The 20,255-nt window shown below is 38.2% G+C and overlaps 1 non-coding gene across 1 annotated transcript; it reads left to right on the plus strand.

The window, feature by feature from the left end:
* Positions 1–16,267: 16,267 nt before the first annotated feature.
* Positions 16,268–16,340, plus strand: TRNAG-CCC (transfer RNA glycine (anticodon CCC)). The gene has a single exon. It is a non-coding gene; the product is annotated as a tRNA-Gly (tRNA).
* Positions 16,341–20,255: the final 3,915 nt, after the last annotated feature.

The raw sequence follows: 20,255 nt of genomic DNA on the forward strand, positions 1-20,255 counted from the left end.
TCACAGGAGCCTTCACAGCAGCCATGCTTGGTACTGAGATGCTGTTAACATTGGTACCCTTTCAATTCCAGGGCTGTATCTTATTTCCTGGACTGCTCTATCCAGACTGACACTGAAGAATGGACCCTCTCCTCCAGAACGGAGTATCTCATAACCTACCAAACTTTACCAAAGTAAAGCCTAGATGGAGGCCAACAACACTTCTCCCAAGCCTGCAGGGAAGGAGACTAAAAAGGCTGCTTTCTAGGTGAGACAGCCTTAAATTGATAAGTAAAAGAAATGCAACAGTTGGCTCTAGACAGGACTTGAGATCCTCCCCTTTGGCAAACGCTGTCAATGAGCCAACCAAAGCCATTCTCTACTAACTTCTTTGCTGTCTCGCACTACAGATGTTGGAAAGCTAAATAAATATTCACTTTCCAGACTCTCCTGTGCCTAGGGGTGGCCAATAAGGTCTAAGTAGAACTTTAAAGGAAGTGTCTCTGAAGCTTTTGCTTTCATGATTTAACAGGACACACTCATTGCCTGATGCTGCCCCTCCCCTGTCCCCCACCCCTTTTTCCACCTTGAACATGAACATGACACTTAGGCCAGCAGTAGCACCTTGCAACCATGAAGCAATCAACACACACAAAACCGGCTGTCTGAGCAGGGCTACAACAGTGTTCTAATCCTAACAACATGAACACAGAGTGAGGCATTATGCTTCCAGAAGTCAAGGCTAAGGCCTTGAAATCCTCAACCAGATGGATGAGGTGCTTTTAAACTGCAAGGGCAGTAACCACAGTTGTTAGGCTCAAAAATGACAGCTATAATGGCAACTGAGAGCCAGGTGCATGCAATACTAATACCCTTATTTAGCATAATCAGTACCAGTACTTCTGAATATTTAGGATAATTAATATATTTTGAGAAAACATATGAAAAGACTTGAGTTGTTAAAGTACTATGAAATATAAAATAGTTCTTTATTTTATTGCATTTCAATTGACAGAAAAATAAGGACTGTAAATTTTTTTTTTTTTCGGTACGTGGGCCTCTCACTGTTGTGGCCTCTCCCGTTGCGGAGCACAGGCTCCGGATGCGCAGGCTCAGCGGCCATGGCCCACGGGCCCAGCCGCTCCGCGGCATGTGAGATCTTCCTGGACCGGGGCACGAACCCGTGTCCCCTGCATCGGCAGGTGGACTCTCAACCACTGCGCCACCAGGGAAGCCCAGGACCGTAAACTTTAATGGTGGAAAACTAATAAAACTGAGGCTGTGTAAGCAAAATGTTATGCATTTCTTTGATTGAGGCATATATATAAATATGAGTGTGTTAAAAGAAAGAATCCAAGTGAAAAAGTCATAAATTATAATGCTGAAAAAAGTCATGTTCCAAAATAAGTCTTGTTTTCTTCAGCAGTCTGGGTAACATTTTACCTTGTGTTCAAACTATCCATGCATGCAATGAATGCAGTTTAGTCAACCTCAAATGATTCCCCATTTCTGATCATCTTGTAGAAACTCAACCCGTGTCCATGGAAATGTAGGACTACATTGCAGGGCTCAGTAAAACAAATAATATTTGGCATTTAAATACATGAGGTGCCTTTAAATTGTCTCTCACTTTTATTTAAATCTTTCCACCTGGAAAAAAAGACTGAAAATGCAACACAATATTTCAGAGATTAAATCAGTATAAAAACTTGCCCTGGTCAATCACAGTATTCACCTCTTATTCTATAATTTATTCAGAAATTAACAAATACCTTTCTGAGTTTCATTTCTTGAGCTCATCCTGCCCACTTCTTAAATTACACTTCACTGATGTAAATGACTTTAATGTCCGTGTACTTGAATTTACCACATCTTCTGCAATCATTCCTCATCCTTACAGGAATAGGCATCCTCCCTGTGCTCAAGGTTAATTTTCCCACAATGGTCTGCATCTTATTTCCTACCATTTCTTTGTCACCTTCTTCCAACATTTACTTTTTTTAAAAATTGATCTTTACTGGAGTATAATTGCTTCACAATACCATGTTAGTTTCTATTGTACACGAAGTGAATCAGCCATATGCATACATGTCACCATATCCCCACCCTCTTAAGCCTCCCTCCCACCCTCCCTATCCCACCCCTCTAGGCCACTGCAAAGCACAGAGCTGATCTCCCTGTGCTATACAGCTGCTTCCCACTACATATCTATTTTACATTTGGTAGTGTCAATGCTACTCTCACTTTGTCCCAGCTTCCCCCTCCCACCCCGTGTCCTCAAGTCCATTCTCTATGTCTACATCTTTATTCCTGCCATGCAACCAGGTTCATCAGTACCATTTTTTTTTTTAGATCCCATATATATGCGTTAGCATAGAGTATTTGTTTAGCTCTTTCTGACTTACTTCACTCTGTATGACAAGACACCTCACTACAAATAACTCAATTTCATTTCTTTTTATGGCTGAGTAATATTCCATTGTATATATGTGCCACATCTTCTTTATCCATTCATCTGTCGATGGACATCTAGGTTGGTTCCATGTCCTGGCTATTGTAAATAGTGCTGCAGTGAACATTGTGGTACATGTCTCTTTTTGAGTTATGGTTTTCTCAGGGTATATGCCCAGTAGTGGGATTGCTGGGCCATATGGTAGTTCTACTTTTAGTTTTTTAAGGAACCTCCATACTCTTTTCCATAGTGGTTGTATCAGTTTACATTCCCACCAACAGTGTAGGAGGGTTCCCTTTTCACCACACCCTTTCCAGCATTTATTGTTTCTAGATTTTTTGATAATGGCCATTCTGACCAACAGGAGGTGATACCTCATTGTAGTTTTGATTTGCATTTCTCTAATAATTAGTGATGTTGAGCATCTTTTCATGTGCCTCTTGGCCATCTGTATGTCATCCTTGGTGAAATGTCTATTTAGGTCTTCCACCCATTTTTTGATTGGATTGTTTGTTTTTTTGATGTTGAGCTTCATGAGCTGTTTGTAGATTTTAAAGATTAATCCTTTGTCTGTTGTTTCATTTGCCAACATTTACTTTTATCTTGTTCTGCACCATCAATCTCTTCCATCTGTATTCCTTGGTGAAATGTCTATTTAGGTCTTCCACCCATTTTTTGATTGGATTGTTTGTTTTTTTGATGTTGAGCTTCATGAGCTGTTTGTAGATTTTAAAGATTAATCCTTTGTCTGTTGTTTCATTTGCCAACATTTACTTTTATCTTGTTCTGCACCATCAATCTCTTCCTCTCTACTGGCTCCTCTCTTTAGGGCTATAAATCCATTCAAGTAAAGACACAAACAAAATGAAACAAAAGAAGTCCACAAGCCTGCAAATGTCTTCTGGCTGCTTATAACCTAGTACTGAGGGAATGTCCCTTCTCGGCCAAGCTTTTTGAAGAGTAGATTCCACCTGATTCCACACATCCCCTGTGTACAGCCATTGTGTGCCAGTAAATGTTTATCAATCAGCTCTCGTAACATAAATACGTGTGTATGTATGTATGTATGTACCTATATACATTTATGTTTATTATAAATTTTAGTAATATAAAGCACACAATTTACACATAATAATAAAATATACAATATTCTTTACTGTAAATTCCATATAGCCAACTGTTTCTTATAAAATGCTTTCATTGATATTTACCAAATCTGGTACATTCTGACATGAATGTTAGTTGATATTTTCTTTTGTATTAATAAGTAAGAGAAAAGTGAAACAATGAATATGTATGTCAAAACTTCTCTTGCTCATCCATAATGGGAGCAACTTCTTTGATGAACTGGATAATAGTTTATGTATTTGGAGAATATGTGGAATACCATTTCCTCAATTTTCTGTGCCATTTACAATATAATTGCTACATCTTCAACATACTTTTAAGTTTAGTCTGCATTAGCAATATCTCCATCACTTCAAATCTAGAAAATCAACAAAACAAAATCTCTGATTTGTAACATTTGCCAATTTCTATGGTGTAAATACTCTCACTAGGGCTAATTTCAAGATACTAAAGTGAATCAACAAACACAAACTTCAGAAGAGATATGCACTGGCACACCATTATATATAGCATATCCACCATTCAGATAAAATAGACCTAAGTAAACTTAGGAGCATAGATAATAGGAAAATGTAGTAAAATAATTAAGGAGTATGAGTTTTGCATATTTGTTACATTTATTTTTAATATAATTTATTTAATTGTAAGCATACATAATTTAATTTTAAATAATGCCTATGTTTAACAACCAGCTTGTACAATTCCTGAAAAGTTAACTATCTGGCTCTCACAAACCAGTGTAAGCCACCAGCTCCAGCACACTGCTGCATGAAAACATGGCTTGCGCACCTTCTACTCTACTGTACCTGGTCTTGCTACAGCCAACATGGACTTGCAGTTCCAAAGCCAGGGAACCTTTGCATACCTATCTTATTTGACCTCTCTGCCACAGTCCCAACCCCTTCCCAGCCTTTCAACTACTCTGCCATCCTTTCCAGAATTTAGCACTTTAGTCATCCACCATCCCCCTTAAATGTTCATGCTATTCTAACCTCAGTCCCCTTTCCTGCTCATACTGCAAACCTAGTCTAGGCAATCAAATGGCTTCAGTTACCAACTATTCACCAATGACCCCCAAATCTCTATCACAGACCGGACTGTTCTGCTAATAAGCTCCAGAATGGACTCCACACTGCCTTATGAGTTAGGGCCCCTTCTTATTTGCTTACAAATTAAGTAATTAGTTGAGTAATTATTTGTTTATGTCTGTCTCTCTCACTAGGCTGTGAGATTCACAGGCACGTGGAACATTGTGCCTTTTTTTCTTGCCTTATCCTCAGAGTCTACCACATTATCTAGCACAGAGTAATTACTCCAGGAATCAATAAAGGCACAAATAAATAACCAATAAGCATTTCAAATGCAACAAGCATAGAACAGAACTCAGTAAGTGTCCCCCAACATGCATTTCTCTCCTGAATGCCAATCACACTGAATGATGCCAATATCCAACCCTGTCCCCTCTGAGAGAATCCCAGATTTCCTCTTCCCCTTATTCTTCTTATCCAGTCATTCATGACAGTCTACCTCCTCATCTCCTAAATATCTTTCAAAGCTGTTCCCTTTTCCCCATCTTGACTTCTGCTACCTTAGTTTAGACTCATTCTTGCCTGAGCCAGAGGCCAGAGCCTCTGGCCTCTGAGGCTCCTTGCTCCTGTCTCTCTTATTCCAACTCAACTGCACAGTGCTACCAAAACAATCTTTTTAAAATTACGACTATGGCCATCTCTAATAGTCTACCAGTTGTGCTCCACCAGCTAGGGGATGAACTCCAAACTCCATCCCCCAGAACTTACAAGGCCTTCACAGTCAGAACTCCATCTGGCTTCATCACCTTCCACTTTCCTTTGAGAAGCCTACACTCCACTTGCACTCACGTGGCTGCAGTTCCCCACCCTTTTCCCATCTCTGGGCCTGTGTACATTTACTACTCTCAGCCTGGAATATCCTCTCTCTATTGTTCACATGGTAGTCAAGGGTTATCGTAAGTATCCTTGATGTTATGAAGCATTCTTTGACCCCCAAGGCAAACCCCTCCTCCATACTTTCATAACACTTGGATCCCTCTATGACTCTATTTAACCTCTTCCATAATGGTTCATTTTGAACATTTATTTTCCCGCATTAGACTATGAATGTCTGCCCAAAGTCAACTATATCTACCACAGGGACAAGCACATAGTAGGAACTCAGCACTCCTTACATGACTATAAAATGACAAACCTTTCATTCTGCAGAGAAAATACACATCCAAGTAGCTGCTGTCCCTTTTAAAACCATCCACCTTGAAAGTTATCTGCTTAGTTTAATGATGGTGGCATTACTCCAAGTATTTTTGGAAGGCAACTTCCAGAACTGTCTGGGGAACGTTCTTTAAATTATCTCAAGTTGGGCCAAAAAAACATCATTCTGAACATATCTGAGGCCTAGGAGGAAACATAGGGCAAGTGATACAGTTCTGTGTAGAAAATGAGGAATGAAATATGTGAAAGATCATGTAATGATTGATGTGGGGTAACTAATAAACTGGCTCAGAGTCATACAGAATCTCAAAACATATTTTATTATTTATCATTTATTATAGATTCACAATATTAACGGGGATCTATAAGTACCAGTAATTTGTTTGATCTACCTCATGAAGCTCTTCAAATTAACATTTCCCAGAGAATATACAATGTGAATATGGGGGAGGGCACTGATCCAAGAATAAGTACATAGTATTAAACAAAGTCGAAAAGGTTTATTTACTCCCAGACTTTTCAGAGCTATTAATATCTTAATGTCACTCTCCATGAAGTCCATCTATGATCCACAGGATATCTCAAGTTCTTTTAACTTCGTAATCCTTTTTTCTTCCACATGTTGTAGGATTAATGTTCCATATACTTTGGGAAACCTTGCATTGCATGAAACTAGATGCAGCTTCAGGAAATAAGACTTGTAATCTGAAACTACAGTGATACCAAAAGCTACAGAGGAGGTTACTGAGATTTACTCTATTCTAACTGCCTTACATAATGTGCCTCATTGACCCTTACAACATATTCTCACAACAATCCTATAGTATAGGTAGTACTGGGATCCCCAGTGTACAGTTAAGGAAAGAAAGGCTACAAAAACTTAAGTAACAGTCAAACACTATGTAGCTAGTTAGCAATAAAGACAGAATGTCACCCTGTCCTGACCGACCCATGGGCCCAAAAGTTTAAACAGGGCACTGAGTGGGTTCTCACCTTCACTGCCTCTTGAACTTAATCTCTCCTGAATACTGCTCCTTTATAAATTCCCTATTTCCACATGGCTCTTTCCTACCTTACTACGTTAAGGTTCATTTTATCCACTTTCCCTGGGATGCCTTCACTGCCAACTGGCTAAAAATAGCCATTCCCATGGTACCTTATTCCTTCATGGAACCTGTAAATTTACTATCTTATACAAACTGCACAGGGAGGCCAGTTTCACACAGCCTTATGAAAAAAAGCTTTTGACTGGCTAACGGATCCCTAATAAGAGATAAGTTTATGGTCTAACCACATGTCTACTGCTTTCTCAGGGTAAATGCCATAATAATAAATATGAAATACTGCTTTAAACATTTCAAAGCACTTTCAGGAATATCATATCATTTATGTCTGAACTTTGAAAGGAAGAAAATAAGTTACCTTTATAAAGAAGCTGAGCTTTAAAAAGCTAAGCACCTCAACAAGTAAATCAGCATATCCCATAACCTAGCACAGTACTTAGCACATAATCTAATGGTTGAGTAAACACTTGCATTAGGCTAACTTAAATTCTGATTTTTTCATACTTGAGCACTCCTCTCACAGTGGTGCACCGTCTCCATATATAGAGGATTCTGCCGATGCTCACCCACGTCCCCTGGCCATTACTACTCAACTGTATGCCCACAGACTTCCAACTGCCAACACTTCTATTTTGCTGCCGGGGGATTTTCACTGGACTTGCACAGCAGGCTGAAAGCAGCCCTCCACTAAGGAGTCCTATGGAGTAATCCCCAGCTCCCTTGCCTTTTTTTTTTTTTTTGCGGTACGCGGGCCTCTCACTGTTGTGGCCTCTCCCGTTGCGGAGCACAGGCTCCGGACACGCAGGCTCAGCGGCCATGGCTCACGGGCCTAGCCGCTCTGCGGCATGTGGGATCCTCCCGGACCGGGGCACGAACCCGTGTCCCCTGCATCAGCAGGCGGACTCTCAACTACTGCGCCACCAGGGAAGCCCCTTCCTTGCTTTTTAGATAGATAATTCTCAGCGGGACCTTCCACTGTTTCCCCAGAAGAATTAACCTTTAGTTACCCAAAATTGTAGCCAGCTTAACACACACCCTCTACTGCCTTCCCTACTCCTACTCATGTGTTCTCTGCCTCCTCAATAAGCTACCCGCTCTCAAACCTTTGTCTCAGGGTCTGAGAAATGAGACACTACAGGACAGGAAATAATTTTCAGTTTTAAAAACCAAAGGTAAAAAAGTAAGGGATCATTTCTAAATAATTAAGTATAATCACATTTTTTCAAAAAGAAAACATTAACCAGCCACTATTTGGTACTGCATGGTGAAAAATATCCAAACTGGGAGTTAATGTTACATGAATTTTAACTTATGAAATTTCTGACATGAGAAGGAAAAGTACAGAAAACACTTTAAAAATCTGTTGGGGAAAGCACCATTTTAATAACCCCTTTAGGCCTTAAATCTAACACCTTCCTTAGGTGCACAGGTTGAGAAAAGTGAAAATTCTCACATTTTTTTATTCTATTCTTTTGAAATAGCTTGTTAAAGGGTGTGCGTGTGTGCTTGTGTGTATGTGGAGAGAGAGAGAGAAAAGGAGGGAGAGAGGCAGAGAGGAAGGGAGGGAGGATATTTGTGGAGGGGAGAGAGAAAGAAGGAAAGATCAGGTTATGTTTTAATGAAGGCATCTTTAAACATTCCTCAGATCTCTGATCGTCAATAAAGCAAAAACAAGCTGTCTCTCCCATTTGATATCACTGAGCATGTCTATTCATTTATTCAAATTTTGCCAATACTTTCTACGGAGAATTACTAGGATTCACTTGTATAGCTAGAAAAATAAGAGAGACAGAGCTATGCCCAAGGAGTCGCCTTGGGAGATGGGGAGACAGAAAACTAAACAGTTACTATTCAGGGTGACAAGGACTGTCCAGGGCGCTTGGGGGGTCACAAAGGAGATGCTCCTAGCCTACACAGGGTGGGTTCGGGAGGCAGCAAAACTGGATTAAGACTCTGACATGATGTTTGCTTTAAAATATGGTTCCCCATACCCAGTCTGTATATTTTATTTAAAACTGAAAATTAAAAACTATAAAACATGAACACTTACATGCACACTGAAGTTTAAAAGAGCTTCTTTCTAGATTTCCTGACCGCAAAATTTGGATCAACTCATCCAAGTTAATCTCTTTTCATTTTCTAGGGTGCTCCTGCCTGGCTCTGGAGACTCTACCTAATCCCCCTCGTAAGTAATCCAGCACTGGTCTGTAAGAAGAAATTCTAGAGGAGGTGAGATCTGAACTAAAACTTGAAGGAAAATTAGGAATTCTCTAGATGGGCAGAGAGAGGGAAGGGTAGGTAGGAGTCTTCTGGCAGAATTGTGTAACTGGGTAACACTGAGCTAAAGCACAGAACTCTTAGAGCAGTTAGGAGATTAGTACACTAGCACAAGGGGAGAGGGACAGGTGAGAGATGTGAGAGGACTCAAGTACAAGGAAATGAGACTGGAGAGACTAGCAAAAGTTAGATCTGTTAAGTTCTCTGTTATTTTTTTTTTTGAGATATAATTCACATAGCATAAAATTCACCCTTTATACTTTATAGCTCTGATTTTTTAGTATATTCAGAGCTTGCAACCATCAGCCTTATCTAATTCCAGAACATTTTTATCACCCTGAAAAAGAAACCCATATCCAATAGCAGTCACATCCCATTTCCCCTTCTGCCAGCCCCTGGCAACCACTACTCCATTTTTGTCACTGGATATTTCATATAAATTGAACTATACAATATATGACCTTACAAAGGGCCTTACAAGTCTGACTTCTTTCACTTGGCATAATGTTTTCAAGGTTCATCGTAACGTAGCATAAAACAATACTTCATTCTTTTCCTTATGGACCACTGTGTGAATATCTCACATTTATCTGTTCATCAGTTAGTAGACATTTGGGTTGTTTCCACTTCTTGGCTATTATAAATAGTTATCAACATTCATGTACACACTTTTGTCTAGAAATATGTTTTCAATTCCCTTGGGCATATAACTCGTGGTGAAATTACTGATTAATATGGTAACTTTACGTTTAACTTTTGGAGGAATTGCTAGACTGTCTTCCAAAGTGGCTGTACCATTTTACAGCCACATCAGTTCTAAGGAGTCTGAAGCCATCTAGAAGGCAGGTGAGCCACTCAAAGTCTTAAGGCTGCAGAGAGTCATATTAAATTTTTAATTTTTAAAAGGTCACTCTAGAATCAGTGTGGAGGATGATTAGACGATTTCCATAAGAAAGAGGCAGAGAAGTCTGTTAGGATTCTACTATGAGTAAGCCATGTGAAAGAACAAAACAGTCTAATTAGGAAAGCAGTAGTAGGGTTGAAGAGGAGGAACTGGAATTAAAAAGGAAGGGGAGGGACTTCCCTAGTGGTGCAGTGGTTAAGAATCTGCCTGCCAATGCAGGGGACACGGGTTCGATACCTGGTCCAGGAAGATCCCACATTCCACCGAGCAACTAAGCCCGTGTGCCACAACTACTGAGCCTGCACTGTAGAGCCCACGAGCCACAACTACTGAAGCCCATGCACCCCAGAGCCCGCACGCCACAACTACTGAGCCCACATGCCACAACTACTGAAGCCCACGCACTCTAGAGCCCACATGCAGCAACTACTGAGCCGACATGCTGCAACTACTGAAGCCCGCGCACCTAGAGCCCGTGCTCCACAACAAGAGAAGCCACCACGATGAGAAGCCCGCACACCACAATGAAGAGTAGCCCCCACTCGCCCCAACTAGAGAAAGCCCGTGCACAGCCACAAAGACCCCATGCAGCTAAAAATAAATAAGTTTTAAAAAAGTAAAAGGAAGGGGAAGAAAAGTGAAATCACTTCTAGAAAAGATTGATTTAAAACTTAAATTACCCAGGAAGATAAGTATCATAAACTTAAATGCCTAAAAGATCAGACAAGTAATGGAAATAAATAAAACATACAAGATATAAGCAATAGGGAGTGGTGGAGACTATAACAAAGAAGAAAGAATACATCCAATCTAAAGGAAGCAGCTATAACTCAGCTCTAACCACCTAATGTTATGGGGAATGTAGGTGCAGTGTTGTCAGAAATTCTCCTTGGTCAAGAGAAGCCAAAATCTGGGTTTCATGTTAAATATCCTGATCTTTAAATACTGCCAGTAGATACAATATTTCTTTAAATTCTGTGCAATATCAACAAAACATGCCTATGAGCTGCCAATCTGTGACCTCCCTAACACAGAGTAAAAGGAACAGTGGGCCAGGAATCAGAGTATGTCCACAAGGAAGGGGTGGATCAAAGAAGATTCCATAAAGAAGACCAAGGAGAGAGCAGAAACAGAGGAGGAAACTGTAATGGTGTGACATCCCAGAGGCTCAGGGATGATAAAGACAAAGAAGGGGACTAGCAAATGGTGTAAAACAGCACAGGGAGCCATTCACACTGGGGAATGAAAAATGGACTTTGGGATTTGACAACTATGAAATACAGGAAAATGGAAAAAATATTTGGTGACTGTGAGCAAAGTAGCAAGTTAAAAAATTAAGCTTTCTCTCTCTTCCCAAACATTGTTTTCTTCAACAGTCAACATAAAGATCATGTGCCTCAAATCTATGGTTCTCAGAGAAGAGCCAGATGGGTTTAATTGTATTGTCCTCTCCAGCTGATAAACATTGAAATAGCCCAATTTTTTTTTTTTGAAATGAGGTCCTTTGAAGAAGTTTGGATCTCTATGATATAAGACCACTTGGTCCTTTCAAGTTTACAGCTTAACAAAGGAATTACTTACAAGTCTTATAAACAAAAAAAATTGTGGGAACAATGTATATAACTTTGCTGGTATGTGACAAAGACCCAAAATAACAGTGGCTTAGACAGCCTAGAAGTTTCTTCCTCACTCATATGAAACTCCAAGCTGTTATGGCAGCTCTGCTTGGAGAAGTCATCATCACTGTCCCAGGCCTTATGGGACAGTGATGATGACTGTCCCAAATCGTGTTGTTCTGCCATCCTTAGAGCACTGGCCTCTTCAGCAAGGTCTAAGGAAGTTCACCTCCATATCCACATCCCAGCAAGTGAGAAGGGGAAGGAGGCAGCACCCTCAGCCTTTAAAAGGCATCAGGAAGTCACACAAGTCACTTCTGCATACATTGTAATGACCAGAACTATATGCCACATGGAATAATTCTCATCCACAAGGGAGGCTGAAAAGTGTCATCTTTATTCTGTTGGGGTCTGTCCCCAGTGAAAATTCAGGGGCTCTACATCTGAGGATGATGGAGAAAGGGGACACTGTGAGACAACTACGGATCTCCACCACAGAGTGGTATTCAATTTTTTAAAGATTCTGTTCTTAAAGTTCTATAAATAATTTATATTTTGGTTCAGTTTTACAAGGGAATATAAATCTGGCCTAACCTTTATGCTTAAATATTGGAAACACAGCAATGTAACATTGCCACAATTTTGGCTTCATCGTGCTGGTATTTATGACAGTGCTGAAGAAAGTTAAAGTTAATTTTAATCTGTTCTTACAAAATTATTTTCCTAAGAATTCTAAAGCAATTCTAGTCTTCTTGCCATGCTTAACAACTAGCTTTCAAAAGACTGCATTAAAAACTCAAATTATAAAATTAAAAAAATCATTGACATATTCCTACAGCATATGGAACTATACTACCTCAAAGATTCTTTTAAATTAACACAGTCAATTGTGCCCTTACTGCCAGAAAACTCTTGAAGTAACAAGTATGCACTATAGCAAGATATGCTCCTGAATTTTGACACTTTATTCTCATATTAGTTCACAGTACTATATTTTATCAAATACTAGAAAAAACTAAAAATAAAATAGTTCACCAGCACATGGTTCACTTGTGCTTCATATGTGAACATTCTAAAAGCCTACCCATGAACTACTGAATCTCGTAAATGAATATGAAGAGGAACTCCATAAAAAGTGATATAATTTATAAGACAGTAATTTATTGACTGTTTTATGATGATTCAGATCTACAAATTCAAAACTATATTATTTAAAAGCTTCTTGGCTTCAATCTTTCTTAAAAAAACAAAACATGGTACTTCCCTACAGTAGCATTTTTATCCACTTAAAAGCATGTAAATTATTATGTTTAACAAGTTTAAGATCTTAATTTTTGACTGGGTTGCCTTAAGAATGGTTTTGAATGGCTAGGGCAATGACTAACATTATCAAGCATAATGTAGGACATAACTATTAAAACAACTTTTGAAAATATGTACAATAGAGTACAAAGTATTCATTATAGAAAGTTTGGAATCTACTGAAAAGTAGAAAGAGTATCACAATAAACTGCATTAAATTGAGTATTAAATATGTATAGTATGTCCAAAGTTGTCTTTTTATTTATTCATTCATTCATTTATTTATTTTGCTGCCTTGGGTCTTAGTGATGCAGCACATGGGATCTTCGTTGTGGCATGCGGGCTTCTCACTAGTTGTGGCGCACAGGCTCCAGAGCATGCGGGCTCAGTAGTTGCGGCATGTGGGCTCTCTAGTTGTGGTGCGTGGGCTCTAGAGTGTGCAGGCTTAGCTTCCCCGCGGTATGTGGGATCCCTGACCAGGGATCTAATCTGCATCCTCTACATTGGAAGGTGGCTTCTTAACCACTGGACCACCAGGGAAGTCCCCAAAATTATCTTGACCAATAAGATGTTACGTGAAAGAGAAAATGAATGGAGGACACCCACTTCAAATCAAGAGAGTAAAGAGATGGGAACTGCCCTCCTACCGGAAAAAAATGAAACAACTGTACAATGGTTTTCAAGACACTGGATACCAGGCAATGAGAAATGAAAAACAAAAGGTGAACCCTAAGAAATGGGAAACTGATGACGTGAGCCCTATGACTGACCCAGCTTCCAGACCATGGCTCTGGGAAGGAAAATTGAGGCAGAGCATAGTCTCTGAATTGAAGAGATGTATCTGAGAAATCAGGTAAATCGGAGAAGCCAGAAACCTCAGGACAGAGTACCAGAGGGAGGAGAGTTGAACAGAGAGCGATCTCTAATCTGCAGATACCCCTGCAGGTATTTGGCAGAGTAGTGATCAGCGTATGTATATAAGAAAACAACCCACGGCCAGGAAAAGAACCACGCAGGGCTGCGAACTGTGCCTATTCCTACCAGCCACACTGGAAAACCTGATAATTCATGTGGTTTAGGGTAGAGTACTCAGACAGTAATCTTAAAAACAAGACCTGAAAGAATCAAACTGTTTCCAAGTAACTAACTGCATCCCATTAAAAAAAAAAAAAAAAATGCTCAAGAAGATTTATAGGGATATAAAAAAATATCCAGCACTCTATCAGGTAAAATTCACAATGTCTGGTATCCATCAAAAATTACCAGGCATGCAAAGAAGTAGGAAAATATAACCCATAACAAGGAGAAAAATCAACCAAAAAACTGACCAAAAACTGAAAATGATGTTAGAATTTGCAGACCAGGTCATTAAAACAGTTATTATAAATCTACTCCATATGTTTAAAACAATTAAATAGTGACATGGAAGATTTTTAAAACACCCGAATTAAACTTCAAGAGATGAAAACTATAATGTATGAGATGAAAAACACACTAAACATGATTACTGTTAGTGAACTTAAAGACACAGCAATAAAAACTATCCAAAATGAAATGCACAAAGAAAAATTAATTTAAACAATTTTAAAAGTATCAATAATCCTAATGTACAAGTAACTGGAGTTCCTGAAAGAGAGGAGGGAGAGAAGGGAAACCAGAAACAATTGAAGAGGTGACTAATGTTTTTTCAGATTTCATGGAAATTATAAACCCACAGGTCCAAGAAGTTCAATGAACCCAAAACATAAGACACATGAAGAAAGCTTTACCAAGACACATGCTAATCAAATTGATCAAAACTAATGACAATGGGAAAATCTGTAAAGACATGTTTTATATAAGAGGAACAAAAATAAGGATGACAGTAGATTTCTCATAAAAAACAATGCAAGTGAGAACACAGTGGAGTAACATCATTAAAGCACAAAAAGAAAAAAAAGGCCTACCTGGAATTCTATATCTAACAAAAATCTTACAAAATGAAGATATGAAATAAAGATGTTTCCAAATACACAAAAGCTGAAAGGATCCATCACCAGCAGACCTGTGCTACAACAAAGGTTAAAGGAAGCACTTCAGGCACAAGGAAGATGACACCAGATGGAAATGGTGTGAAAAGCATGAAAGAAAATGAAGGAATAAAAGGAAGGAAGACCACTGACAATGGCAACTACATGAGTAAATACGACATATTTGTTTCTATTATGTAAATTTCTTTAAAAGATTATTTGCTGTTTAAGCAAAACTGATAAATGTAGTATGGGGTTTATAAGATATGTAAGAAAAACTGAAATAAATTTTAATGTGCTTTCAATAGTTACTTGAAAATTGTAAATTCACACAAGAATATTTCAGAGCTACTATTCTAGAGAAATTAAAATTGTTGCCATTATTCTGAGATCCCATTCCACATGGCCTACATTTTCCCATTTGGCTTGAGTAGTCTTAGCATTATGCTGTGGAAAATATAATTTAAGTTGAACTTATTACATTTGCTTTCATAGAGAAAAAGTAGTAATTCGAAAAGGATGTTCTAGTAAACAAATTATCTCACAAGGTTTGGCAATGGCTTTTGTCAAACTTTACAAATAAAAGCAAACAACTATTGTTTCATTACAAAGCTAAACTCTTCAAATATTTATTTTAATGTAGGTAACTTTTAAAAATTGGGTCAAATATATAAGTAGATTAAAAATTATATTTAAAGCACAAGTCACAAAAGAATGTTCCCTTCGTTCCACCCCCAACCAGCTCAGAATGAGCAATTAGCATAATACATATCATTTGGGCTTTTGGGAGAATGTTTATCAGGAAGGTTAGGGGGAGAAGGTGACAAAGCAGTTCTCACCATTAAGAGGTAGATGAAAGCAATCATAAGACCAAAGCACAGCAGGCGATTCACAAGTGCAAAATTCTGTACATTGCTACTGAATTTTTCTCCTATTTTGTGAAATCTATTCAAAAGCATACCTACAAGTTCTTTCAATGAGTAGCCCTATGCTGGAACGGAAGCGGAAATTATCAATAAAATATACAAAGGAGATAGATCTTTTGTGTAGTAAGAATAAAGTAGATTCCAAGATGAAAATCTAATAAAAACAAAACTACCTTGGAAAAGAGGTTAACTCAGGCATAACATATAGTTTGTGTGCATCCCTGAAAAGAAATTCTGATGCACACTGAAGTTTGGGAACTACTACTCCAGACTAAAAAAATGAACAAAAAGCAAGAAGTCCCATGCCAAAGTCTGTGCATTCAAATTCTGCCATATAAGACAACTATTAAATCTCCAGCAGGGGACTTCCCTGGTGGTCCAACAGTTAAGACATTGCACTCCCAATGCAGGGGGCCCAGGTTCGATCCCTGGTTAGGGAACTAGATCCCACATGCCACAACTAAAACCTGGTGCAGCCAAATAAATAAACAAATATTTTTTTAAAAATCCCCAGCAGTAGAGGATGCGTGGGAAATATCCTAAAGTGTTTCTGCTTGTCAGCAGAATTTATTTCAATTTATTTGAATATTAAGTCTCTATAACCATTACATATTACTAGGTTAAACGTTCTTGAAAGAATTAAATGAGACAATACACGTGAATACACCCAATACTGAGCCTCAATAAATGCATGATGGATTTTAATCTAAGTCTTGCTCTGGAAGTGCCCGAAGTAGCATAAAAGATTTTGGCCACTTATTGGAAGTAATTCCTGCCATTCTAAATAGAAAATCCTGTTGTACTTATTTCATGCATTTCGACACCAGCTGTAAAACTTGTTATGGTGGGATTACGTCTTACATATGGATTGAGTTATAATATGTTTAAATGAATAGGATACTCCTTCATACTTCTCCTATACCAGAAAGGGTAAAAGAACAAGAAAAGCAAAGAAATCAAGAGAAGAGAAGGAATATTCAAAGACATTTTTAAGAAAACAGTAAACTCAAAATCTGTTCAGAATATCAGCATACATTACTACACCAAATAAAGGCTAGCACAGCATAAACAACATTTTAGATGATGATGATGATGATGATGTAGCTAATCCGAGTTTAAATGGCTTATTAGGAAAGAAAGGATTAAAACAGTTGGACTAGCAAACACAAGGAAACCTGGGCCATTAAAAAAAAAGTGAATGTAAAATTTATCTGGTAAAGTGGTCAGTGTCAGGCCTCTAGACTAACAAGGAAATGATGAAAAACCAAATCAGATGGTGGCATGAGTGAAGATATGACATGCAGTGTCGGGCATTTGGAAAAAGAATGAAACCAAACTGATGGAATACATTGCTCCATGTTTAAAGTGATACAAATAACAACAATATTCAATAGCAACATCCAAGTACAACCAAACAATGTAGCTGTGTTGGAGATGTGAGCAAATGAGTCTGAGAATGGAGGCATTATATCTGAACCTAGGCTGCCTACTGGCCATATGATAGCCCTCCGCTCCACCAGCACCCCCCCCCCGCCCCCTTATCTGCAGGGGATATATTCTAAGACCCTCAGGGGATGCCTGAAACCACGGATTGTACCAACCCTATATACACTATGTTTTTCCATATACATATATATATATATATATATATATATATATGTATATACATATATATATATATATATATATATATATATGTATATGGAAAAACATAGTGTATATAGGGTTGGTACAATCCGTGGTTTCAGGCATCCCCTGAGGGTCTTAGAATATATCCCTATACATACCTATGACTGTTTAATTTATAAATTAGGCACAGTAACAGAATATCCAAACTGCCAGCATCACTACTCTTGCACTTTGTGGCCATTATTAAGTAAAATAAGGATTACTTGAATACAAGCACTGAGATACTGAGACAGTCAGTCTGATAACCAAGAGACCTACTAAGTGACGAACAGATCAGTAGCATGTATAGTGTGGATACACTGGACAAAGGGACGATTCACATCCCAGGCAGGACAGAGCGGGGCAGCAAGAGATTTCATCACACTGCTCACAATACCATGTAATTTAAAACTTGTGAACTGTGTATTTCTGGAATTTTCCATTTAATATTTTCAGACCATGGTTGACCATGGGTAACTGAAATCACAGAAAGTGAAACCATGAATAAGGAGGTACCACTGTATATTATATGTATAAAATTAAATAAGAGTAAATGCAGGCTCTCAGCCTTACTCCCTACATTTCAAGTGCTTAACAGACACAGAGAATATTTCTATTGAAAAGCACTGATCTATACAGCTGTGAGAGATGCCTTGTATGTGAAAGATGAACTCTAACAAACACACACACACACACACACACACACACACACAGAGCCAATAACTCATCCATTCTTTCTTTCAGAACAATTTATTGAGCATTTCTCATGTGAGAGTCGCTGTGCTAGGAATTTGGAGTCCACAGATGAAAACAAAACATTCCCTGCTCTCAAGGAGCTCGCAAGTGCAGTAGGAAATAATGACATACGAATAGTTGATCGATCAGCAAATACCTGTTGGGCACCAACTATCAGAAATGCCCTTAATGATGTGGGAGGAAACAAAAAACAGTAACCAAGTTCTCTCTGCCTTCAAGGGGCTTACAATCTAACGAATGACACACGACACAGAGTAAGATGTAAAATGTTTTAAGTGGCAATTAGTACTTGAGACTGTGTACTTCAAACTGAGATCTATGAGCCTGCTGTGGAATTATTTCTTCCATTTTGGGTCTTCACTGGAATGATAATCTAAAAAAATAAAATACATATACATATGTATTCTAATTAATAGCTGAAGAAGCATCTTAAAACTAAATACCATCAACAAATTTTCATTCTGGCATCTGCTGTTGCTGTTCTCAATCATGCGTGCATTAGGTGAAGGCCAAATAACGTACAGTTTGCTAAATAAGTAAAGTCTGATTAGGAAAAAAGGTGAGGATGAATTGAGTCATTATAGAACACATAATAGAACACATTATAGAACACTCTGCCTTGCTAGCAGAGGCATCCAAAAATACCTGTGCTACAGTGGTTAAAAATCACCATCATGTTGAGAGTGAAGGTGATGCATGCATCCCATCTCTCTGTTCCTATACAATATGTTCTCCACTCCTGGAGTCTTTGGGTATGGCTTACAGATTTGATTTATAATTCAAGAACTTCACAGTTCTAATCACATCTTTAAGAGAACAAAAAGATGTTATCAAGTTCTCAGGTGATACTTCATTAAAACTGACATTTGAAGATTATTTACTGGTAGAGTTTTCATGATGTGTGAAGTCTGATTACCCTGAACCAGCAAACAAAGCCTTTAAGTTAATTTTTTAATCTACATTTTAAAAGGACACTTTCTACATTAATATAAAACACAGAAACAGATTAAAGAAAAAAATCTGAGGCTACATCTTTTACTCTTAAACCCAATACTGGCAATGTAATTTCAACAATACAGTATCATTGGAAACGTAACTCAATGTTGTTCCTTCTAATTTTATCAATTCTGTTGTTCACATTTAATATTTTCTCATTGGTTTTGGTTTTACAACTTGTGAAATCTATAAGGAAATGTGCTTGTATTTTTTTAGCTTTGGCTGTATCCTTATTTTATAATTGTTTTTTACAGTAGGTTCTTGTTGGTTATTTATTTTAAATATAGCAGTGTGTACATGTCAATCCCAAACTCCCAATCCATACTTAATTTTATGTTCCTAAATACTTAAGTGAAATGTTTAATAAGAATAACTTAGATTCACACTGTTCAGACCAGTAGTCTTTGTTAAAATCAAACCACACATCCCATGGTGTTTTATTTAAAGAGGGTGCTCATTTGGAAGCCAAACCTCTTCTCTCCTTTCCGTCTAGGTGTGGGAGGCCATGGACCTCTCCCTATGAGCCACAGAGGAATTGGAAAGAAACCACAAATACATATGTAAATCATTCCATATATTAAATTTACTACCATATTTCAAAAGTATAAAGATGCTGTTCTGGGTAATAAAAGACCAATTCTTTTAAAGACTTTACTCATACAGTAGTCGTTTTTTTTTATTATGGATTTTCTCAATCAATTAATACTAAAATGCAACTTGTAAGCCTGTGTGAACCACTGCCATAGTTCTAAATTACTGCAGGAATTCAGAGAGGAAAAAGATCATGGTGAGCTGCCGAAATCAGAGGAAGCATCACAAAAGAGGAGGGACATAAGTTGGGCCTAGAGGAAAAGGAAAGCAGAGAAGGCGTAGCTTCTTAAGTAAAACCACAGAGGAGGAAAGTCTGAGTTTGGCTAAGAGATGGCCACGATAGT

Source organism: Lipotes vexillifer, unplaced genomic scaffold (genome assembly GCF_000442215.2).
Source record: "Lipotes vexillifer unplaced genomic scaffold, Lipotes_vexillifer_v1.1 scaffold1061, whole genome shotgun sequence".
Classification (NCBI taxonomy): domain Eukaryota; kingdom Metazoa; phylum Chordata; class Mammalia; order Artiodactyla; family Lipotidae; genus Lipotes; species Lipotes vexillifer.